General features: G+C 39.7%; 1 long non-coding RNA gene across 1 annotated transcript; it reads left to right on the top strand.

Annotated features, from left to right (window-relative positions):
* The first annotated feature begins 68 nt into the window (after positions 1-68).
* On the top strand, positions 69-22035 carry LOC109302579. Its single transcript, XR_002098850.1, has 3 exons — positions 69-80; positions 17873-17881; positions 21961-22035. It is a non-coding gene; the product is annotated as an uncharacterized LOC109302579 (long non-coding RNA).
* Positions 22036-25893: the final 3858 nt, after the last annotated feature.

Raw genomic sequence — 25893 nt, 5'->3', positions numbered from 1 at the left:
TTCAGAGCTAGGTTGTGCTACATAACACTGCAATGTACCACACAGGTCTGCCCCATGTGACCAGTTGTAGAGCAGACAAGGTTCTTTGTGTAAATCCAATATCTTTTATTAGACCAATTTATTCCACTTAGGAATACAATAAAAGGTTTTCACATCACACCATGTGCAATTTCTTAGCACAAACTATTTTTGTGGTCAGAATTCAAAAAGGATCAGACATCTATAAGGCTAGGACATTAAAAAGAAGTTGAAAAAGTCTGCCAAATCCAACAGCCCATTGGGCTACCGTGGTAAAGGTATACCAGCTTCTGTATCTAATACCGCACAAAACAGCAATGAGGCTAGCATCTTATTTAACCGATTTTGATTTTCTAATCATACATTAGCTAAACAACATTATGAGTTAAAAACAAATGGTTGAAACTGGATTTATTTTTCAAATAGGTGGATCCTGAATGGTCTTCTGGGAAAATGTCACTGATTTTGTAACATGAAGAAGGCCTCTTTTTTAGAGCTCTCTTTTGCACATTTTTTGACCAGTTGCACTTCAGGGTGGTTGGAAACACCTGAGTCTTAGAAAAGTAGGACTGGATAAGGACCTCCAGAAGCCATTCAGTAGAACCCCTTACTTGACGCAAGATCATTCCTATTCATGCCATCCCATACAAGTCATTGCCTAACCTAGTATACATAAGGCATGTCTACATGAGATGTTTACTGTGGAGTTGCACAGCTTCACAGTAAAACATTGGAGTGCAGTAAAACATCTGCATGTACAGTGCTAATATGCTGGAATAAAATAACTCTGCTGTAGGATAGTACTTGTAAGCACAAATACTATCGTACGGCGGAATTAATTACTCTGCTGCAATGCACATGTAGATGCTAATAGGGCTGGTTGAGGCACGGACATACTTCAGTGCAGCCAGCCAGCCCCTGTGCATCATGTTGAACTGGGTTGCAGCAGCCTCAAGCTGACAGGATCCCTGGGATCCCCTCCCAGCCAGGGCTGCTCCACCCTGGCTCAATGTGCTGAGGTCCCAGGCTCATGTGCAAACACTGTATGTGGGAGCAATAATCTCCAGTGTGAACTGCACCAGTATTTATTCAATTGCATTAATTGAACATGTAGATGCACCCACTGATATTTAAGTTACCATCCAAACTGCTTCTCCCACATATGTGTACAGATAAGCAGTGAAAGGAAAGATGGGGCACTAAGACAGCAGTTGAAATGAAAGCGTTAACCTATGCTGACTTTTCATCTTATACATCTATTCATAAAAGTATAATTAATCACGAGTTTGAAATATCCCATGAAGATAAAAAGGGAACACTTCTTTCACATAAACTTCTGAAATCTTGGAGCTTTAGAACATGAGACCAGTGCCAGACAAATGAAATTGTTATCAAAAGGAAAAGGCTCCAACACATACAGTTTTATTTGAGACAGAGATACTGCAACATCTATTTCATGCATAAACAGATATATTTAATATACAATGTGTATGAGAAAAATGTATGAAACACACCGTATACACTATATATCACATTATTTTGTAAGCAAGATGGAAATATTATCAGTCAATGCTCTCAACTAACAACGAGGCACTCTATCTTTCGACCATTCAAATTCTAAAATAGAATAGATGGTAAAAATTTCTCTGTAGATAGTGGAAGTGTCAGAAACAAATTCTCTTGTTCTATAGTGAACAAAATGTGCAGGACGTGATCAAGCAAAAGTTCTGAGGTTACTGCAAACATACTGGGAAATGAGCAAAGGGAAATGTCCCAGGGAATAGAAACAACAAAGAAAATGTGATTTATATTGATCTAGGTACAGCTTTCTTGATTTTGAGAGAAAGGAAGGCTTGTATTTTTCTAAGAAAGTCCCAAAATGAGATAAAAATTGTCTATTGTAACTCTGCTGGCCACCACCAGAGGGCTTCATCTGTTAAGGAAACTTTCTCTTGAAAATCTAAATGGGCCTGTGACAAATTTTTGTTGATGAGCCACTTACAAAAACAACAACAGACTAGAGGGATCTTATGATTTTTAAATTAATTTTTTTCTTTAAAAGATGTCTAATATTTCTTTTCAAATCTTATTTGAGGTTATCCCCAGTTGATGGAACCAAATCGTGTCCCTTTTTTTAGTTAAGTTATTAAAGACAGTAGTAGTAACAACTGGCTGTTTATCATAATAATTTATAATATTAACATCAACAACAGTTCTCAGAGAACTCGATAAAAGAGGTCAACATCATTATCCCCTAGAACCACCGTTAATGAAAGTATTAAGACTTGTTGGCTGCCACTGTGAATCAGAGAGGCTGTGGTTGAGTTTCTTCCAGTTTCAAGGCAAAGCTGAAGCCAAAGCACGTAGCAGGTCAGATAATGGGTATGGTTATAAAAGCTGCAGTTGCACTAAAGGAGGGAATTAAACAGAGTGGGGACAATTGGAAAGCAGTATGCTAGGTCTAAGATCTTCTGGGGATTACTGAAGAGCTGAAATGAGAAGCAGCAGTAAGCAATGCAGGAAGAACTACCAGTTAAAGGAGCCAAACATTTCCTAGGTGACACATAACTTGAAGAACTTCACAAAGAACTTGTGTCCTTCAGCAGAGAATGGTCCCAGCAATAGGGGGAGTTCAAGGTCTAGTAAGAGGCCTCTGGTTTCAGGTTCTCTCATCCCTGCGATCCCTCTGTTTTTATAATGTTTTCTAGCTATGACATTATACAAACCGTATAACTGACACATCTTCAGTTCATATTATATATAAGTGGCTTCCCTCCCATCACTTCTCACTGTTAAAAATACATTACCTAAATTACTATCCTGCCTAGTAAAACGTGCAACAACTCCGGTGTCTGTTGTTTATTTCAAAAACATTTTGGCACTTTTCTTCCAAAGTTGTCTTTACCCTCTGTGTGTGAAGAGGAAAGGGGGGTGGGTGTTGCTATTTTCAGTTTCACTTGCTGCTATACACAGTAAAATACAACGGTCCTTTGTACAGAAGACATTTTATTGCCAGAAATAGCCTAAATAAAAGCAGTGCTGAAAGCACCTTAGGAGCAGGGGATGGAAGGTGGAGACAGTGCCAGTGTTTCAGCTTAGTGGGCCAAACCAATCCTTATCTCAGCCCCACTGACACCTGAGCTTAATTTGAACCATCCGTCTGAGATGCTGTCCTCTTTCCTCCCTTCAGGTTTTCAGTTGAGATGCTAGTGCTGCTTTCAAGGACTGTGGAATTGTGCAAAGAGTTTCTGGGTATTAATCATGCTGCATAGATCCGTTCTCATTGTGATAAGAGAACAGCTAAATCTGGAAGGAAAGGAGGAGAATCAATCTCTCTGATTGCCACAGACTCTTCATTTTGCACTCCACAGCCCCTTGCCAAGCAAAGCAGCAGGGGATCCTGTGCATGATCACCTCAGTTCTCCCCAGCAGGTGTCACTATGGAATGGGGAAATGTGTTACGGATTCTGCTGAACCGACTGCCAAACAACACATCGCGAACCCTAGCCGCAGATACAATGTACCCTGACACAGCCATGAAGATAACATGCCAGCACATCTGAAAAAGTTTCCTCATTAGATCTGATGCATAAGCAATTATAGCTTCCTCTTAATAATACAGCAAAAACAAAGTATGAAACCTGAGTTTTTCCACGTTTCTCAGAGAAAATGTAGAGCCTTACAGGGATCCAGTCTGTTGTACAGCAACGCATGTAGTGTTTCAGAATTGTTGGCACTTACCGATAAGTCCAATTCTGCACTCAGTTACACACAAAGCTGGGTAAACATCAGAAAAATTAATTAGTGAGCATGTTTGCTAAAGCTGGCCAGTGAGTCCATCTGATCAGGTTTCTGCTCCTCTTGTTTTGGTTGTACAAACATTTGGGGGGCCAGGTTTTATCAGCACCTGCACTTGGAGGAGCTGCCACTTCTGTAAATACCACTACTCACCCACGATTATGGGTGCTTGTGCTCTGTGCCTTACACATACAGGCTTTGTGGCTCGGCCAGGAGGGTAGTAGGAGGTCGGGGGTGTGGCTCTCTCAAGTGATATCATTTTAGTCTGTGCACCCGCAGAAGCAGCAGCAAGAGGAAAGAAAAATAGGGGCTGAGGAGAGCAGAAAGGATATTTGTCTGAAGATATTTTTTCTATTAGTTTCAGTCCTAAAGCAGTGTCAGGTGTCTTTGGTGAGAATACATCCCAACACAGTGAGAAGGAGCAGTTTGGGTTGAATATGAAGGACTGAATACAAAGCCTCATAAGGCACACAGTAAATATTTCATTTATATTTTTCCATCTCCCTCTGTGGGCAGTCCCCGGTATGCCCGCTGGCTGGATCAAACTGATGGACCCAATCCAGAATGCTGGGTGGGCATGGTGAGGGGAGGGGCTGGAGGGCCCCCGGGCCCCAACCCACTTGCACAGGGAAGAAGGAGGCATGGGTTGACTCTGATTCAGCCATGTGTGGGGGAAGGAGCATGGCCAGGCCCCAACCTGGCCATGTGGGGCTTGGCAGTGGGGGAGGGGTAGCAGTATTAATTGCTATCAAACCCCTGCCGCCAAACTTCCCAACCCATGGGGAGCCGTGTGGGCTAGATGTCATGGCTCTGCTGGCCAGATTTGGGCTGCGGGCTAGGGATTGAGCACCTCTGTTGTAGGGTATGCCTACTACGAATAGTTTGTCAGGTGCAGAGCTTACAGTCACTAGTACTTGAGCAAATAAAATATAGCAGATGCGTTGAGAATACCATGATTGTTTTGCAGACATTTTCACAAATCAAAATATATGATTAACATTTCAATAGCAATGACTGATTTGATGAGCTCTGGTGGTAACCTATAGCCATGCCATGCTCCCTTTATCCAGGAAATATTTGGTAGATAGACTCATCAAAGTAGGCTCTCCTGCCAATATACTCGTGCAGTGAACTGATCCAGGGCATAACTATCCCCAACAGTTGTCTTCCATGGTATGCCGAGAGGTACAGGCTGCAGCCCAGATTTCCAGGTTCCTCCCCATGTTGTGAAACTTCAATAGTTCAATTTTATCCAGGATCTTTTCTGTTCATAGAGGTGGATAAAAGACTTACTTCAAGGTAAAACAAACATGTTAAGAAAATTGGTAAATTCATGTGCAGTTTCCTGGCAATATATGTTTGCAATTAACCCTCACCTGCCTCTCCCTTAGCTACTGTTAGAAAAAACAGGTGCAATTTTTGTTTATCCTGAACACAGTGTCTGGATGTTAGCCATCCTAATTAAACTGCAAAGATTTTTAGTGGAGAGCTCAAATGTGACTGAAACCAGTGTCAAGTGTTGGATCAATCTATGTCATTTCCCCTGAGTTTTTCTGAATTTTTCTGGCACAGAGAACTGCAAATAAAGGGCTAAGATCTGTTCAGTTGCATTCATCAGTCTCACAGAATTTAGCAGGAACTCCATAAAACCGAAACTACAGTTTAACTCAGTGTATCAGCTGGAGAATATGGGTGATGCCTGAGCTTCAGAGACCCTATATATGAATTATCTTAGGTATTTGGCCTAGGAGAAGCAAGTAATCCCTGACTTCCACAACATCCCTTTTACATTACGGTCTGGATTATTTCTGGTGAAGTGAGCACATTTATAAGGCGCCCCACCCATGCAGAATAGGGGTCAGCAGAAGAGTCCAAGACACCTATGCTGTTGCTTTTTCCTGGCATGACAGGGCTTGGGATATAAATCAGAGTTCAGCTGCATATAAAAAAAAAAGGAAGATTCAATAAGCTCCTGGCCCTTTGCAACTAATACACTATCAAGAACACACTGTATAAGCACCTGCTAGTAGACAGTCAGTAACCAGATACTCAGCAGTAAATATGTTAGGGCTTCAATATATATAGCTTATTCAGTAGACTTACTTATTTTTTGTATTTCATGTTTCCCATATACAAAAATGAGTATGATTTGTTATCAGTGGTTCTGCATGTCCTGTCTCTTCTACAAACTATATAGTAACTCATTTGGTTATATTCCTACAGGAATGTCAAAACAATGGCCTACTGTTTCTGTGTATGTCGCATAAAAGGCTCATTTGGGTAAAGTTGCATACAACCATTGCATAGTAGTTGGGTACAGTGTCATTTGTGGTGGGCTCATCTTCCACTAGGTCCATTTTCTGAAGTGCAAAGTGCTAAGAGGAGGATAGGGGCACTATAGTTGGATGGATTGTATAGAACCCTTGTTATTGGGTATTCAGATCTTTTAGTACTCTGGATTTAACTTGGATTCCACTCCAGTCCTGCCTGAAGGGGAAAACGCCACAGCAACCAGACTGTTTAGATATGAATCTTTGAAAGAAACCTGAACTCCTTAAGAGGACTGATTTTTTGTGTTTAACACTGAATATCCAGAAAACATAGGGCCAGGTTCAAAAAGAGACTTAGTTGCTTAATGTGGGGAAGAGGGGGTAGGCAGAAAAGTGAAATCTTGGAAGCCTCCACTCAGCTGCCGTTTACCCTGGGTAGCTCCTAAAATCTGCAGGGGCTTCAGTTTTTAACACTGATGTTCTCTAGATTCCTAATGTTCTATACAGGCCCAGAAGTATCTCCGTTTTCACAGGGCTGAGGAACTCAAGCCAGGTACAGACATTACACTTTTGCCAGTGTAATGTGATTGGAAGCCAGTCTATATCCATAACAGAACAGAAGTTTGGTACACTAAACCTGTCTATACCTGTAACAGAACAGAAGTTTGGCACACATAGACTGGTTTAAACATGGCAGAACCTGGTCTACGATTTCTCCCCCCACAAGGGCAACTGTTTGCTACCAATCTAAACTATGCCGCTTGCAGAAAACCACATAACTTAGATCAATTTTGACTTGGGCTTTTTGAATATCTGTATTTAGCCTTGGTGCCTACCTCACATGTGAACCTGATCGGGATTTGTAAACTAGGTGTTCCTGTGCCCACCAGCCCTGAAAGGCTAGATCTCTTGGAAATCTCTCAAAATTCTTGTCATGTGCCTCCTGGATCGAACTCTGTATGAAACACATTAGCAGGCACTATTTTCTTTGAAAGAATAGTCAGAGGGAGTCTCTGTCCTCTTTTCATATAACTACACTGTTGTTAAGCAGTCACACAAGATGTGGAAAACCCAGGTTCAGTTTCCTCCTTTGTCAACAGGAATCCAAACCCAGCTCCACTCCCTCTCAAGGAAGTGCCCTAACCATCAAACAATAAAAGCTCTTCCAGGCGGGCTCCTTCTCTACACTCCTGTTGAAGCTGCATCATGGTGTGGAAGAGAATTCAGAATGTATTGGGCCAGAGACTGAGAAGGAGAATTACATGACTCTGTAGCTTAGTGATTACATCCCTTATCTGGAAGAGGCAGATCTGGGCTCCAGTCTGTATCTAAAGACTGTTAATACATTTTATCCAGCAGCTATTTAATGTAATATATTCAAATAGTTTGGCTCATTCTTTAAAAGAAAAGAATGATCCCTGCCTTCTTTCTGGAAGGAGTGTCGGTGCCTACCTTTAGGAAAGGGTTCCAGGCTGTTAATCATGAGCAGAGGAGAGGTGCTTCTTAGTAGCACTGAGTCAGGTGCCTGCAATCTGCGGAGGCTTGGTAATTGACCCTGTCCTCTGTAGCTTTGGCAACTCTACAGTCGAAGTGCTGTTCTTCTGTGGATCCTACTCTAAATTCTCCCTATGCAGGACTACATGGCAAATTTACTGTGCTTAAAAGTGGTGCCCTCATACAGATTAGTTTGGGCTATTTCCTAAACCAACACAGTGCTGCAGGCTGGCTAATTAACATGGGGGCAAACTCACTGGGGCTAGCCATGCAAAAGTACTAATCAGCCCATCCATGTGGTTGTAGTTACACTGTTTTTGTAGCTTGCCTGGAACAGCATAGTGTGCTTGAGGGTGCTACTCCTAGACTCAGCAATTTTATTGTGTGAAGGTGAGTGCCTAACATATGGATCCAAGGCTTGTGTAAGAGAAAAATGCATGTTGTCTCCCCCACTCCCTCAGTTCTAGCCTTTTGCCTCTTGCAACTCTAAGTCTCCCTTTGGAAACTCTTGTCATTATTTACTGTTTAGGTGTTGTTACTCAAGAAGAGAGCTTGCAGTAATGTTTCTTGGCAATGGTGTACACTGTAGGATGACTGAAAGCAAGGAGCCAAGGGAAGAAATACCAGGTCTCCAGAATGGAATATCAACTTTTGTACCCTGTGAAGCATGTGATGACTTGTTTCTGCATACAGGCTTTTGGGTTACTTCTGCAGTTCATTGCTGTATGTGAAGCTGCTTTTATTTCATACGTACAACTTATTGTTCAATCCACAAAATAGCATGTAATAGCCTGTATACTTAGAGGCTGTGTACATTTACCCTGGCTATAGAGGAGCAGAACTGAGGCTAAATACTGAAGAAAAATTGCTCCAATAGCTGCCATTGGGTCCCTCTTCACAGAGAAACATCTGCTTTTTAGCCTGAATGTGATATTTTTTCAAGACAGATTTGTGACAACAGCACTGTACTGTGGCAGATAGAGTGGGAAGCAATAAAACTTCATAAGGACATTACAAACCATTAGGAAACCAAATTATCTATTTTTGACTGATTGAGAGTAATGTGGAACTATTGTATAAATGAGACCTTGCTTTGTCCTCTATCTCTGATTGCTGGAACAGGATTCTGGCAGGAGATTTGCTTTTGTCTTGGACAAGGTGAATCATGTATTTAGTTTAGGGGGAAGAAAGCCACTGTTACAGCACATTCTAGATTCCATTATTTAAAGCCTAATTCTCAGAATGAGGCCCACAGACATATCTCAGTTGCACCAGTGTAAATTAAGTGACCCTCCACTCAAATGGAATCACATCAGTGTAAGATAAGAATAACTGAGACCAGCAAACTGGTGCCATACCTGTTTATATTAAAAAGAAAAAGACACAAATTGCATGTGCACGCATACACTCTCTCTCTCTCTCTCTCTCTCTCTCTATATGTAATACATATAAATATAATACACTGAGGTTCATTCATTTTTTTACCACCAGAACTGGGGCACTGGAGACTAGAGACACCTCCTTTCCTCTCTCATCAGATGCTGCTTCCCTTTACTCTGTAGTGTTGAGATGGAGAGTTCTGCTTAGGTTTTCTACTGAGGTTTCTCATTTTATCACATCAGCGCATTCAAAATATATCCCAAGATAAATGGATGCGTTACAAACCACAATGTTAACATAATATTAAAGACTTTAAAATGCTAAAAATGATTTCTATTGGACCAAGCCATACCCTACTCCTCTATACTGATTCAATGGCTAGGCTTTGTGGAAACACATAGGAAAAGCAGTTTTTGCCCCATACCAGCATAAACTTTGACTAAGAACAAGACACCCCAGTGAGCATAACAACTGTTCAGAGGGAAAAGAGAAAGAATTAGGAAAACAGTATGAGGATGACACAGCAAACAGATGCCCACATTTGCAATCTATGTGCACAGTAGAGCTGTGTAAATAACAGAATTTTCAATTCACTGATCAACAGGGATCCTGGTTTTCTCTGATAAAAAAAAAAAATCCCCAATTTTCAGATTAAAAAAGTAACCCCAAATCCACATTTTTCTGTGTTTAAAATGAAATGGCACTAATACATATAGCTTTATAAACTTCTAATATATATAGCTCTATAAATTTGTCGAGATATATAATTTTGATCATGGAAACGTGGATTTTGGGTTACCTTTTTTAATCTAAAAGGTGGGGGTTTTCTTTTAATCAGAGAAAACCAGGATCCCTGCTGATCAAATTGATTTTTTTTTAAACAAATCTTTTTGGTTTGATTTAAAATGATTTTTAAATCTTTTTTGTGGAACAAAAATGCTTATTCTGGATTTCATAGTTTCATAGTTTCTAGGGTCGGAAGGGACCTGAGCGGATCTTCTAGTCCGACCCCCTGCCATGGCAGGAAAGAGTACTGGGGTCAAACGACCCCAGCAAGGTGTTCATCTAACCTCCTCTTAAAAACCCCCAGGGTAGGAGCCAGCACCATTTCTCTTGGAAGTTGGTTCCAGATCCTAGCCGCCCTGACAGTGAAGTAGCGCCTCCTGATATCTAGCCTAATTGATTGAATGAAATGTTTCATTTCATTTTATTTGGTGGGTGGGTGGTTTAAACATTTTTAGCCTTTTTTTTGGAATTTTTAAAAACAAAAACAAAATTTCAAAATGAAAAGCTTGTGGACTTCTCCAATTTTTTTTCTTTTCTTTTGCCAGCTCATGTGATTTTGCCTAATTTGACCCAAATTTGTGAATCATTGTGGTTTCTCTAAAGTTGTATTTTTCTATTAATAAAAAATTGCTCAAATAATTTGCCCAGCCCTACTTTAAGGCTTAGCCTCATAAAGAAGTTACTTATAGTTGCCCCTCAAGATGACATCCTCATTGTCATTGGTTACCTAATTTCTTATAAGAATTGTGGCAGACATCTGTTGTGAAAAGGATTTGGAGGAGAAAAATCAAGATTTGGAAAAGTTAAGCTTGCTATGGGGACCTGAATTCAACCATATTGGAGGTCATAGGGCCTAATCCTGCCCTCAATTATCTGGGAGTAGTTATATTGTTTATTTGATGATGAGGGAAAATGTCCTGACTAATAGATTTTGCAAATTTATATAACCATATACGAAGCTGATCAAACAATAGAAGTGGTTATCCACAAGCAGTCCATCAAAAATACTATTTGTGAATATTATTCTGTCTCAGGGATTAGCAACATAGATAGGCATGATGGAATACAAATGAGTAGATGATGCTAAAAAGTGTTTAAGCCAATGCCATCAAACCTGTGATGTGCAGCAGGGCTGTGAGGACATCACTTCTGCAGAAACCAGGGATACACATCCTAGAGTCATGGACTATTCCCTGGTTCTCTTTGGAACTAGAAACAACAGCTAGATGTTCGGTCTCCATTGCAAAATTCCCTTGGATTTTAGTGGGGTTCGAGAATTTATTAATCCATTCCTGACATACTGCTGCTGCAATCAGATAGGAGATTCATTTTATATAAGGACTTGAAGGAGAGCTCCGCTTTTCTTCATGAGGCCAAATGGGCACATTGTTTAGAAAATGGAAGGTAAAATATCCATAGCAGAATACACACAACTCTGTTATAGACACATTGGAAACTAAAAAAAAAAATACGGGCCATATGCTGATATCCTTTTTCAAGCTGAAGAGTACCTTACTTCATAAGCAGTGTCACTGTTTTCAACGAGACACTTTGCAAAGTAAGGTGCTCCTCACTGGCACACAAGGAAATCTGAATCTGTCCTTATGTGACTGGGCAGGAATGAGTTGCCACATTAATGTGATATGAAACTGATACAATTCAACATTTGACGCATTCCTTCATGACATGTTGACAGGTGCTGTCATGCACTACCACTTTTTGGATATAGCAGTCTAATAGACTACAATTATATCTTACTTAATATGATATGACAGAAGAGGTGTGCATATACGATAACAAAGCAGTTTCCCTGATAAAAAATGGCTGATAGCAATGGATATGATACCTGGTAACTATAGCATGGGAGGAAATCAATTTTTACAATCCCTGGACCCAAGTCTCTGTAGAGATATAGGGCTCCTATATTTAATTTACCAAATAAAACCTTGCCCAGCTATCCTAACATGCATTCTCTCTTCCCCAAATGCCAACAGTACCGCTTTCACTTGTGCCTCCTAATGCTACTCCAACTGTTGATACCACAGTAGGGGGCAAAATGAAAGAAGTCTTGAAGAAACGTGATGCTATAAGTGGCACAAGATTTACAACACTTGGCAGCCCAACATCTCATCTCAATCGAGTTTTCATTTTTGCTTCCTGCTGTGCCTCTAACAAGGCAGGATACGAAATTCACCTATTGGGATGTGGGAGGCAGTAAGAAATAAAGACTGAAATAGTTTTACTATAACAGGGAGACTGTCAGTAAGCCGAGATCCAGAATATAGGTATTGTTAATTAAAATAAAATAGAAATATGTTCAATCAATTAAAATGTCAGTGTCAAGAGTGTGGATATTGAATCTTCCCTAATAATATTTGTGATTGAAGCATTGCAGGGTTTTGTTAGGGCATGGGATTCAAATCACCGCTAGCCAGAAATTAACTATAAGCAAAAAAGAAATTGCCTAGTTTATGTTCTTTGGCTAAGCTGTAGTGAAGGAAGTAAGCAGCGTTACTCTTGTTTAGAAAGTATTTCAAGATCTGCTTTAAGTGCTTAGCTTACTGTTTGTATACAGCTGTGGTATTCAATAGCCATATGCATCAGTATATACAATAGTTATGGTGTGGTTTTTCTTTTGGGAACTATTTAACATCGAAATGTAGGAGTTTAAAATACAATATCCCTGAGTTTGACTGTGTGCACTGCTGGTTGAAGCAGACAGAAGTGTGGTCTGAGCTGCAACAAAGGCAAACATAAGTGCAGAAAGGGCACTGCAATAGTAAGAGTGCCACATTTGCTTCAATATCCTGGTGACAAAGCAGACTTCATATTCCATCCATTTTCCAGCACAGAATCCTACTACAATTTCCCTCTTCACTACATTTCTGAAACATTTTTGTTTGCATTTGAGAGAACTGTCATGTTTGTTTATTCACTTAACCTCTTTGCTTCATTAGCAGCTGATCACAGGGTGAGAATAAATATGGGATAGCTTCTTTCTCCCCTTACTATGCAGACGCCCATTTCTATAGACAGTATCCTAATTGCCTCCCTTTTCTATAAACTACCCTATGGCTTGGATCTCACTCAAGCCCATCAGCACCCACTTAATTCCTACTCAAAATTTCCCAGATTGTGATCAAGGCCTTCAATAGCTCCTGATACCATACTACTAACTCAGCCACTCAGTCAGAGAAAGAAGGGAAGGGGGATGTGTGTGTAGGTTTCCATGTGAAGCTGACTCCTCTTTTCTGCCTGTACCTTAAGCTTATCAGCCAATGGAAAGTTGATTTTTGACCAGTGACCACATATGCCTAATAAATGAGGTATGTTCTCACCAAATCACAAACTTTCAGGTGTTTAAATATTACTTGGCATGCCCAGTTTGAACATTTCACTGAAGTATTTATACCATTCACCTTACGCAAAAGTATATACAACAGAGATACCTAAAATTTTAGTCTTACTATAAAAACACTGCATTATCTAGACCATAAGATGAATATAAGACTTTAAAAGGCACTGTAAACTAGATACTGCATTAAAAGAAGCATTATATTATTTTGAAACTTTTTATATTATTTTATTTTGCACTACCAGGTATGGTATATACAAGGTAAGCAAGAAATACATGTAGAACACAAGAGAACATGGAAAGAAATACTAAAAGCACTATTACAGTAATGCCCTACTTGCCTTTAATATCACTGTAATTTCATGGTAGATTTTGAAGAGCATCTCCTGGCTTTACAAGCACAACTCCCATGAACGAGATGAATGATAATTGCATTCCTAAACCCCTTAGGTTGTTTTGAAAAACTGCCCCGTTAATTTCACCATTGCCTTTAAGGCATTCCTGGAGTAAACACAATAATAGTGTATGTTAAATTATGATGATCTGCAATTCCCCACTAGGTCCCTAGCTGGTCTCTGAAGGTGAGTTAGACTGGGATATTCCCTGATTAAATTCCATAGATTAGTTGGCAACAAGTACTTTGCAACACTTTTTAAGAGTTAAAGTTAATCCATTGCCACACCTCTTGATCAAATAGAACAATCATCTGCTGACTTCCTTATTTCAACTTTATAAAATATAAAAACTTGCTTTAATGCAACGGCAATATTGGACAGTTAAAGTAGAAACGAGGAAATCCAAGAAGGAGTGTGTCAACAGCAAAGTAAACTCTTGCTGCCCTGTGTGTTGAATGGTGTAGCTTGTAGCACACAGCCTGTAATGTATTAACTTTAACAGGAGTCCTAACTCTTGCAGTCCTCGAGTTTTGCTATTTGGCACGTACAGCTCTCTCTGCTTACCCAGTGAAACTTGAGATTCCACTGGATTCCCAGCATATGCCTATGGAGCCAACCCCATACCCATTTCTTCCCATCAGTAACTGTGCTGCCACCAGTTTTTCAGTCTGCATGTCTGTGAAGACACTTTGGGTGAGTGGGAAGGCGAGGAAGGGAAATGAGTGTTAAAGCTGCTTAGAACAGTATTAAATCACAAGTAAATATGCAGAGAGGCTATTATCTAGCTCCCTCAGAAAGCAAACCACTAGAATACAATGATGGACCATAGGTGCAAAGGCACTGTCTGTGGATTTTGGTGCCAAGGAAAATCATGAAATGAAGCTCCTAGGCCTACTTAAGCCAATGGGACTAGGGAGGAACATTAGGACCCAAACCTTTCCCTCTTTCCTTTCCAGTGTATTGATCTAACTGTAGGAAGCATGAACACCAGGGTAAACTCCTGACTACCCTTGGATCTTGTAACTGTATTATAAGCAGGGAGCCTACTTTTCTCTGATAAAAAAAAAATCCCCAATTTTTGGGTTAAAAAAAGTAATCCCAAATCCATATTTTTCCATGATCAAAATGAAACAACGCTATATCTATATCGATATGTAGATAGATGTGTAGATAGATATGTAGATAGACATTTAAAGATTTCTCTATGTGTGAATCACTGAATCTTTCCGAATCTCTTTGAATGGATTCGGAGGGTTCTGATTCAATTCGGAGAGATTAAAGGGTCCTCTGATTCCATTCAGTTTCAGAGATTTGGCCCCTGAATCGGGCCAGATCTCCGCCAGATTGACTCAGGGACTGAAGCTTCACACAGCCATAATAGACATATCTATATCTATAGATATAGATATAGTGGTGTTTCATTTTGATCGTGGAAAAATGTGGATTTCGGGTTACTTTTTTACTTGAAAATTGGGGATATTTTTTATCAGAGAAAACTCAAGTCCCTGATTATTAGCCTTGCAATATTTGGGATTTTTCTGAACCCTCCGGTTCTTGAAGCCCTGCACTTATGTGGCAGCATATAAAACATAGTAAGCTTCTAGTTCTCATGCCTAAGAGGGGGAAGCCTGAAACTGTGAGTCTTAAAGATTTAGAACTTGAGAGGCTTTTACAAAATGTATTATTACATTAATAAAATTAATTATTTTCATCAGGTTTTTTTGGCCATTTCCTTCATTGAAGAGGAATGACCCCTGACCTGTGCTTGGGCTGGCCAGTGTGGTACATGACTGGCACAAGGCAGAGCAGTATCCAATTTGACCAGTTTAAAAAGGTCTAAGAGAAGTTTAAAAGGAGGAAAGAACTTGGTTGTTACTTAAGGGCTCTGAACACTATACTTAAGGACCTACTTAAATTGTGGTTTCACCATTTTTATGGAAACCACGTAAAACGTCAATCTCGGTGAAAAATGGCATTGGCCGTGATTTCCCAGGAAATCAAACAAAAAAGTAATAAAAATAAAGTGTTGTCTCCCCAGTGTGAGCCAGAGGTCCTCACAGCCTGGGTTTGCAGTCTGCCCAGGAGGGGAAGACACTGGCTGGCAGGACAGGCTAAAGGGCAGCAGCCAAGATGGCAGCTGCCCTCTCATGTCAATCTACAAATCAGTGCTGCGGGGTAGGGCCACACAAAGGGCAGCCAGCAGTCAAGATGGTGATAGGGTGGGGCCACTGCAATATGACTGCAAAATCAGTTCTTCAGGCCACGACCAAGACATGAAAATTACTTTCTCTCACCACGAGTTAAGTAGACACCTAACTATACTTGATATTTGCTTTCAAGATGGAGATTTAGAAATATTTTAGAAATCACAACCACTGTCACATTTAAAAATGTGTCAAACAGCCTGATGCGGCATATTTCATTTTCTTGCCTTTTTGACCATAATAGTTGTGGCCTGCTAATATATAATGTGGAAATGCTATGTATGTGACAGAGAGAAAGAAGCACTGAGTGTCAGAAAGGATGTCTGAGACCACTTGGAACATCAGCATGTTGTAGCCTATATGGAGTATTTCTGTGCTTTCTCTTCACATAAGGAGCTCTTTAGACAGTGCATGGATGAATGAAGCCTTTTAAATGTTTTAACCCCCTTTTTAAAAATTGTGGAGCGATTGTGAAATCAGATTCTCTATGAAATGAACAGTCGCATTTTATTTCCTTTACAAACTGTGAGAAACTGTGATTTTCAGTAAACTGCATCCTACATGAAACATTGCTTTCCTGTCTTTCATTCTTCCTGCCTTACTTTCTTTCTTTTAAAATTGCTGGTATAAAATGGTCTTATCAAGAGGAAATCTATCCATGTGAATTCATAAGTGACAGAGCTGCCAATTTGTATATTTTAGTGGAAAAACAACAATGCACAGCAAGAGTTCATGATTCCTTCTCTCTCATATGTATCTCTTTATAGGGTGCACTCCGCAGTATTTGGTGTATATGTCAGTGGAGATGAAAAGCTACTTTACAGAGAGACTGGAGTCTATTTCCAGTGACATTACTATACCACAAAATGGAAAGCTATGAGTGACAGTCACTCAGGTTTCCATAAATGCAGCCCCTATGTTGCCAAAACTCAGAAGTGATGTTTATTTGTCACTTCCCTTTGGAGGCTATATAAATAGCTTCATTCTTGTAAAATAATTATAATATTGTCACCAATTATATATCTAATTTAATTTTTTTTGGATTAGATCTTTCAGAGCTTTATAAACTTGTCGTTAAATTAATTAACTCTACTGACTTGTCAAGAACCAGGTAAGAATCAGTGATTTTCCTATTCAATTTCTATGCTATACAGGGTTTCCTTAATTGTTAAAATGTTATCAGGAGGGGAAAAAGAAGAAAAAAGAAAACAGCTCTTTTGAGTTTCTCCCAGCTATACACAACAGTATAGTCTTTGTCTGCTTAATGCAATGGGCCATTTGAACCTTGCAAAGCATCAAGACCTGAATACCTCCCAGACTAAAATGGAACATTTTCCCCAATGAAAGTAAAATAATCTTATAAATCTAATTGGGGATAGATTCAGAGAGTTTTTCTTAGCAGCAACTTATGTAGGGTTTTAAAATAGAATCACAGAAGTAAAAATCAACCTTCCAAGTCAATTCTAGGCTTTCTTTCTATTATTTTTTCCCTTTGGACATAAAATACTTCAAATAAAACTTCTATTAACTAAAGCTCTAACCACAGATTAAATATTTCTACTGACATTATTTGACTGATAATATCAATTTCAAAGTTCAAATTTTAATAAGGTATTACAAAGCATAGGAAGAAACAAGCTAATCAAGCCAAGTTTCATATTTCCCCTCTTTGTATAAAATGATAAGTGAATTTAAAGCTATGCTTTGTCTCTCTAATATCTGCTAAATATGGATGAATTACTGAATATATATTTATTCTTAGACTCATTTGAAGGCAAATATTTACAAGGCTTTTCTCTTGTAATCTGATTTTAATATCTCAACTGAAAATGATTCATAACATGTGGCTTCAAATACCTTGTAGTTAAAGAGGCCAAAATTAATTAGCTGATTCTAGCAAGGGTTTCTTGGAACTGACCTTGAAAGAAAAAAATTGTACTGTTTATCAGATTGTTGTACATTGTTGTTGCTTGCACCAAGAATTTCTGTAATAAATAACAGAGGACTACAACAGCCATATTCTAATCACTGCTACTGATGCATGCATAACTTCCAATGGGGTGGGGGAAGTGTGTGTGTGTGTGTGTGTGTGTGTGTGTGTGTGTGGCTTCTCTGAGCACTTTTACTCCCAGTATGTTCTATCACTGAAACTGTCTCGAGGTGTGATGGTAGGTAAGCAAGGTCAGTGAGTATTTGGCAATCAAGGGAAAACATCTCTCTTTCACCTTAGGACCAGACTACATTCCAGTTGGTAGAAGAGTAGTTACAGGGTTTTCTGGTCTGGAGACAATGGAATGGGGGAATGGCATAAAAACAAAAAAAACTTACTTAGTACTGATGACCTAAAAAACAAGCATCTTTATGAAGTGTTTCTCTTTTCCCTTCAAAATAATATGTTGCTGTTGCCACTGCTGAATATTAGGAGATGGATTATTTTCCAGTCTGGATTTTCTCATGCCTTAAGTCAATCATTTCATTATGTCTTGTTATTTATGTATTAGTCAGCACACTGCGATTTCTGTAGAAATATTTATTTTGCTCAGCATCATTATAGTTAAATGATCCTGATTTTCCACTGCTTTGTATGTTGTGTAGTTATGGCTGTGCAAAGTAAGACTCTTTTAAGAACTGCTATAATTGCTTTGTAGGAAGCATTTATGGATTATGTTAACTCTAGCTTTGCTGGTGTGCAAATAACATTAATCTGATTCTGAAATATTGAAAACAATCTCTATTCATTGCTTGTCATTTTCTCTAGTCTCTGGCCTCTCTATTCTAAAAATATATGATGTAGATGCTGGTAAATCTTTGACATAGTTTCTAAATAGGTGCAGAGACTGATGGGCATTTTAACTCTGCAGGAATGATCTTTTGCGTGTGTTTGTGTGTGTGTGTGTGCACACACATGTACACATGTGTGTGCTCACATACTCATGCAACATGTGCACATGTACATCTGCATGTATAGCTTCTATTGCTGTACATATGTAACTAGATAAATCCCAACTTCTGCCTCTCAGCCCAGCCTAAGTACAGTCCTCTTCAATTTTTGTCACAAGTGACCAGTGTATTATTTAGGGGAAACCAGAATTAGGCAGTAAGCCTGGACTATGGTGGTCAACTGGCACTTAAAGGCAGACCTATTCTGCCTATATTCAGTTCCTGTAGCAGAAGAAAGTGGCTGGTTCACCTTGCTTTGTTTCAGCACCTTACGTGCTCCTTGTCTTCAATATATATATAAACCAAGTCTATATGCCTATAGCTGGAGCATCCTTAATGTTTGTTAAAGTTAGCTAATTCCAAAAGTATATGTATTATACTATATAGTAGATATAGTGTGTGTATACACACACACACACATCAGTAGGGTCAGAGTTAGGCTAATACTTTATAAACCAATCCTATATGCCTACAGCTGGATCATCCCTTATGCTTGGTAAAGCTAGCTTATTGCAACACTGCCAGTATGTAATATGAAACAGAACCATACATTTAGAGCAACACATGGGAATGTAGGACTGAACTGGGCCTCTTGAACCATCAATTCCAGTTCCCTGCACTTGCAGGCAATCACTTACCCAAGGATCCATCAAAATCTCCACTTCAAGCATCACACACAACTGCAAGGCACAAACAAATGAGTCTTATTCTGGAAATTAGGTTATGTCTCTACAGCTTCCACAGCGCTCTTGAGAACCCCACAGAGAAGCAGATCTTGCCCATACACTTCTGTGAGGGTTTGCCTCAATCTTGGATGCCCTTTGGACTGCTGTAGTTAAGCCACGCTAGTTCTGGCAGCCAATGCTACATAAGCCAGTCTTATATCCAGCTGCCTTTGACTCCCCGATCTAAATCACCAGATACCCATTTGCACCTGGACAGCTATCAGTGCAAGTCCAGACCAACACTTTAGTTGATACCTCAGCACCCCCAGCATGATGTCTTAATCATTCTACCCTCTACCCCCACATGTCTCATAAGCAAACCCCTGGCATATAAGAACTGTACGGTACACCAGGGAACCAATGTCATATATCAAGCTGATATTACGTGACAATCTCCTTGTAGCCCTGGGAGCTACCATGTTAGATGTCCCATGACAGAATGCTTGACTTGTCTGCAGACATTGCAGACTGCCTAGGACAGTCATATATTTAGAAATATTTTGGGGATGCTAACAATCAGCATTTTCCAATGTTACATTGTCATTCCTCAAAATAATGGCAGTTCTTCTGGCAATGAGGGGGAAAAAATCAACAACTTGCTAGTGGTGTCCTAGTTCAGAGCTAATGTAGCTCTGATATTAAAAAAGCACTGTGGCATTGTAAATGTGTGAAAGACCCATACTTAGCACAGCACTTTGAATCATTTTAAATCATATCGCTACCAAATAGTAGTGCTTTTATCAGTGAATGTATCCACTGTGAATAGGTGTTTCTCATTCTCCAAGGTACTTTCTTTTCTTGGAATAATTGGTGACCTTGCATCTTTTCTTAATCAGAATACCTTCTGGAAATACAGGTTACATTTCATTTATGAATGAAGTTAAGGAATCGTTTTAGCCAATCTTACATAGTTAGATAAAGCCTGCTACATTCTGTTGTGTAAAAGCTTCTACTATACACAACTCCATATCTTGCACTTTATCAGTGTGAGGTGATCTTACAGCCATATTCACAGGAAAGAATGAATATTGTAAGTAACCAATAGGTGCTGCAGTTCAGCACAGTAGGGCAAAACCCCACTTGTAACAGCTAATTTGGGTTTAGGAAACACAGACTGAGAATATATTAAATAATTTATATGACCAAGTGACTGAATAATCAACATTTTCCCCTTTTTATTTTTTGAGTCTTTTATATAGACAAAGAAAATGGATGATGATTTATGTAACCTGTCTATGTAGCTAGCTCAGGTTTTTGTATAATGTTAAGCACTGAAGAATTTAAATCTGTTCTTTTTCATGTCAGAAACTTCCTCTTTAGGCTACATATGGGACTTTTAAAGATCTAGTCTTCACTCAGGAATACAGCTGGATCAGTGTAGACTCATGATAACACAGTATATGTTTGGGAACCACCATATAGCTGTCTGTGATCTTTCTGAGATTTTTTTGGTGCTGCTTGCTGCACAGTGATACATTCCCTGCCTACCACCATTACCACCACCATACAAAAAAGGGAAAAAGGAGAGGAAAAAAGCATATTTAATTGCAATGCTTTGAAAATCAAGATTAGATGCTAAGGACATAGATATGGACAGTTAAGCTGTTCTGACAAACATAGCTCCAGGGAGCTAAATGCACTGGGTGAATTACTATATCAATCTAAGGAACTTGGATACAGTCTCTGCTAGTTTACAGTTTCTTGAATGCTCACAGTCATCAGGTATTAGCAAGTTATGCCACAGAGTTTACAGCATAGCATATACACTCCAAGGCCTGTTATAGCCATAATCCATTTTTTAATGCTTTGTGTCAGGCATCCCTGCTGCCCTCTAACCATTCTTTAATAATAAGACAAAAGTGATATTTTAGGGTAACAGTTAATAAATAACGTGACTTATCCAATCACACCTTTCACTAAAATATTATTATCTTTTGACAGATTCATTACTGTAGAGACATCAGGAACTGATGAAACATTCTCTAATTCTACCACTAGTACATTTTCTGTAGTTGTCTTTCTTTTAATTTAATTCTCCTACTCTGAAAGCATACTGTCCATTGCAATTATTGAATGAGCATTTAATCTAGCATAACTAAGGCATTTTAATCTTTTCTTATGGAAAAACGATTAAATGGTCATAACATCCCTATGATGTGCATTCATTTACTCCTGACTTTGAGAATCAAAGTTTCCACTGTTCTGATAACCAACCTCAAGTAAACCTTAGACTTGATTGCAAAATGTTGGCTGCTTATACTTTGGGAGTATTGCTATTTATTTCGTAATATTTTGCAGAGTCAGAAATATATTCTGTGGCTACCGATATCTTTTGGTAGAATTGCTGTTGAGGCTGGGCAAAGCCAGTGTGTTTGCCTGGGTTGACCTTTTTTATGATTTCAGGGTAGATTTGCAGGCAGTGTAGATTTGTACCTTATAGACTAAATCAGAAGAAGCATATTATTTCAGAAAACGCTGAGAACAGACTGTAGGAAGAATCGCTTCTATATAGAAAGCAGTGATTAGAATACAAAGGGCAGGGAAGGGGGAGGAACAAGGAGCAGGCACTGCTGGAAGAGGCAAAGCGGTTAGAAGAGAGGAAAAACAAAGCAGTTAACCCATTGGGGGACATAAGGTTTATAAAAGCTAATCTAGGTAATGGGATAAGGATCTGTACATTTGGTCTACGCTGCGTTTAACACAATTCAGTCTGTGGGTGATTTTTTGTTCTTCAGTTCAAGTTGGTTTTGAAAGTTTTGTTGTCTAAGAACAGCTACTCTGAGATCAGGGAGGTTAAAGTCTCCCGCACAGGCTCAGGTGTCCTTTTGGAATTGATGTCAAATAGGTTTTAATTCATTCTTACACATAAGGATCGCCCCATCTGCGCAACATAGACAGCAGAGGGGCACTGTAAGCAAGTAATGGCATATATGATAGTAGAGAAACAAGTAAAAGGACCTCAAATGTTTGAATCTAAGAAATATGATTTCTTAAAGTGGAGCAGGATGAAGAATACCAAGAGAAAACAAAACAAAGCTAAGCAAAAATAAACAATTACAACACTTTTCTGCACATTAATAGTCACATTCTTAACAATTTTACATCTTGTAGACCTTCTCTCTCTGTGACATTAGCATGCCCAAGATTTACTGACACAAATGTTTAAGGGAAGGGAATTTTAAATTTAAACACCTGGATGTTTGCAGGAAATGAATTTTTAATTCATGTTTGCTGAAAGTGTCTGCATACTCGGCCACTCGAAAAACAGAAGCAAAACCAGGTGACTTATCTAAGCTATGCAAACTAAATACCATAGATCAGTGCAGTGAGCTTCAACTTTTTCAGTGTGAGGAACACTGCTCTTATCTGGCCAGGATTTTGCCTCCACTTAGCAACACAGCAAGGGAAGACTAGTTATTATTCTTTGATATCTGTTTGCCATCCTTAGACTATGTGAATCCTCTAACATAAATAGGGCATATCAAGTATGAAATGGCTGCAGAAGATTGTTTCAAATCAATCACAGAGTTAAAAAGAGCAAATAATTTTGTATAATGAATGAATGAATCTGAGGAGAAAGGGGCTAAATCTGCCAGATAAAATACTTCTGAATTATTCGTTTTCTCTGATCTCATTACCAGCTGCTTTTTAATAGCATCACATTTTGTTTTTAAATGACTAAATTGGAACACTTTAAAATAAAGGATGGTATGGATTTTTCAGTTATGGAGCCTTTGCCAAGCTGCTTAGCAAAAATCTATGCTGATTAGTATGCCACTGTCTTGGAACACAACTTAGGCCATTTCCATGCCACGTCTCTGCTTAATCTGGCATATCTCTGATAAACTCTGCCTACAGAGAAAAGGGCTGACAGTAGCATTGGAGCATGCCCTCAGGACTGTTCTTCTAAGCCACAACTGATAGCCTGTGGGCTGGATTTTTCCCACAGACCCGCTGGATGTAGCCAATGGACATGGAGTTTCAGCAGCATTCAGCAGCAGGGGGCTTTGGCTGCAGGTAGTTTCCCCATGCTTCTGTGGAGACAAGCAGCAGCAATGGTGGGATCCTAGCATCCACCCATTGGTTCACCTTTAATCTGGGGTTGGTTATTCTGACCTATAGCCTGAAAATTTCACCTACCCCTACTCTAAGCCATATAAGATGCCTGCTAGTCAGCCAGCACAGAGTGGGAGTGAGTGCACAGGGCTTGTTTCTCAGCCTGTGGTCCTAGGCTTAGCAGGAAAGCAGTATAGATATAAGAATCAGAAGAAAGTTGGGCTGGAAGGGACCTCCCAAGGTCACCTAGTTCGGTCCCCTGCTCAAGGCAGGATCATCCCTGAATAAACCAGGCCAGCCAAGTGTCTGTCTAAATTGCTTTTTAAAGTTTCAAAGGATGGAGATTCCACACCTTCTCTAGGTGGCCTGCTCCATGGCTTGACCAGTCATAGAAAGTTCATCCTAATCTCCAATTTAAATTTCCCCTGATACAGGTTGAGGCTGTTGCTCCTAGTTCTGTTTCCTAAAGCCACAGAGAAAAGCCCATCTCCATAATCTTCCTTCAGGTATTTGAAAACTGTTCCCTCCTCCCCCCCCAGTCTTCTCTTCTCCAAATTAATAACCCTAACTCTCTCAGCCTTTCCTCAAATCTTGCTTCCCAGGAATATAATCATTGTTTTACTTTGAGCCGGATTCTCTACAATGTATCTACATCCTTCTTGAAATGTGGGGCCCAAAACTGACCATGGTGCTCCAGGTGTGGCCTCACCAGTGAATAGAGCAGAAAAATCACTTCCCTTCATTTGCAAGTGAAGCTCATGGCAATACAGCCCAGGATGATGTTGGCTTTTTTTTTTTTTTGGCAACAAGAGCATCCTGTGGGTTCATATTCAGTTTGTGGTCCACTGTAACCCCCAGGTCCTTCTCTGTGGTACTGCAGCTTAGCCAGTTATTCCCCATTCTGTATCTGTGCGTGAAGTTATTCCATACCAAGTGCAGGAGATTGTTGAATCTCACCTTATTGGCTGTGGACCATTCATCCATCTATCCAGGTCATTTTGGATCTTCACCCTACCTTCCTGAGCGTTCACAATTCCAGCCAACTTGGTGTCATCCACAAATATCTCAGTGTGCACTTGATGCCATCATTGAAATCATTAATGAAAATATTAAACAATACTAGACCCAGGATAGACCTGCTAGGGATCCTGCTTGGTACCTCCTCCCAGTGCCATTGAGGACTACGTGGTAAGTATGATAATTCAACCAGTGAGGTATCCACCTTACAGTTTTATTGTCTAGTTTATATTTCCTCAGTTTGCTAATAAGAATGTTGTAGGACACAACCAAAAGGCTTGCTAAAGTCAAGGTATTCCACATCCACTTCTTTCCCCTCATCTACAGAACCTGTCATTTTATAATGCAAGGAAATTGTGTTGGTCAGGCATGACTTGCTTTTGGTGAATTCAGACTGGCTTTTCCTGACCACTTTGTTTTCTTCTAGGTGCTTCACAATGGATTGCTTGAGGACCTGTTCTATGATCTTCCCAGGTATCGAGGTCAGGCTGACTGGTCTGTAGTTCTATGGATTCTCCTTTTCTCTTTCTTAAAGATAAGCACTATGTTTGCCCTCTGTCAGTCATCCAGGACCTCACCTGACCTCCACAAGTTCTCAAGGAGGGCAGCCAATGGCTCCAAAATTACCTCAGTCAATTCCTTCAGTACTCTTGGGTGCATCCCATTGGCCAACTTGAAGGCATTTAGATAGTTCCTTAACTGATCCCCTGATTACCTTCCACATTCAGTAAGGGACCTATGGCTTCTCTACTCTTCCTATTGTTTTTGAGATACCTGTAGAATCCCTTTTTATCATCTTTTATGTCCCTAATGAGCTGCTCCCCAAACTGTGCCTTGGCCTTGCTAAATTTCTCCCTGTATGGCTGTGTGATACTTTTATATTCTTCCATGATACTATGACCAAGTTTCCCATTTTATAGGATTCCTTTTTGAGTTTCAGCTCTTTGAAGAAATTGTTGTGTAGCTTGGCTAGTTTTCTATTGCTAGGGTTGCTAATTCTGACAGAAGCTATTCTGGGAGATTTTTTTCCCCCAACATGACGTAATGTCATTAATTGTACTGTTCAGCCTGTTCACAATATCAGTGTCCTGGATTGCTTTCAATAGTCATTGGGAGATTGATGCTGATTCCAGTAGACTCCCAGTCAATCTGGGAGGGTTGGCAACCCTATCTATTGCACTCCCCATTCTTCTACCTCATCAAGATAACTTGCTTATGTGCCCTTAAGAGAAACTCCTTAAAGTACAACTATCTGTATTGGACTCTTTTTCCAGCCAGACTTTTCTCCAAAAGGATCCTGCCCACCAGTTTCCTAAGTTTGTTCAAGTTTGGTCTTCTGAAGTTCAGTGTCCTTATTCTGCTGTTCTCCTTCCTGCCTCCCCTTAGGATCTTGAACTCTATTATTTCATGGTCATTGTCATCTAAGTTACCTTTCACCTTCACATTTTCAAAGTG

This window comes from Gavialis gangeticus, unplaced genomic scaffold (assembly GCF_001723915.1).
Source record: "Gavialis gangeticus isolate Ggan-Ray unplaced genomic scaffold, GavGan_comp1, whole genome shotgun sequence".
In the NCBI taxonomy this organism is placed as follows: Eukaryota; Metazoa; Chordata; order Crocodylia; family Gavialidae; genus Gavialis; species Gavialis gangeticus.
Note: the sequence above shows the minus strand (reverse complement) of the source record. Positions and strands in the feature narration are given on the sequence as shown.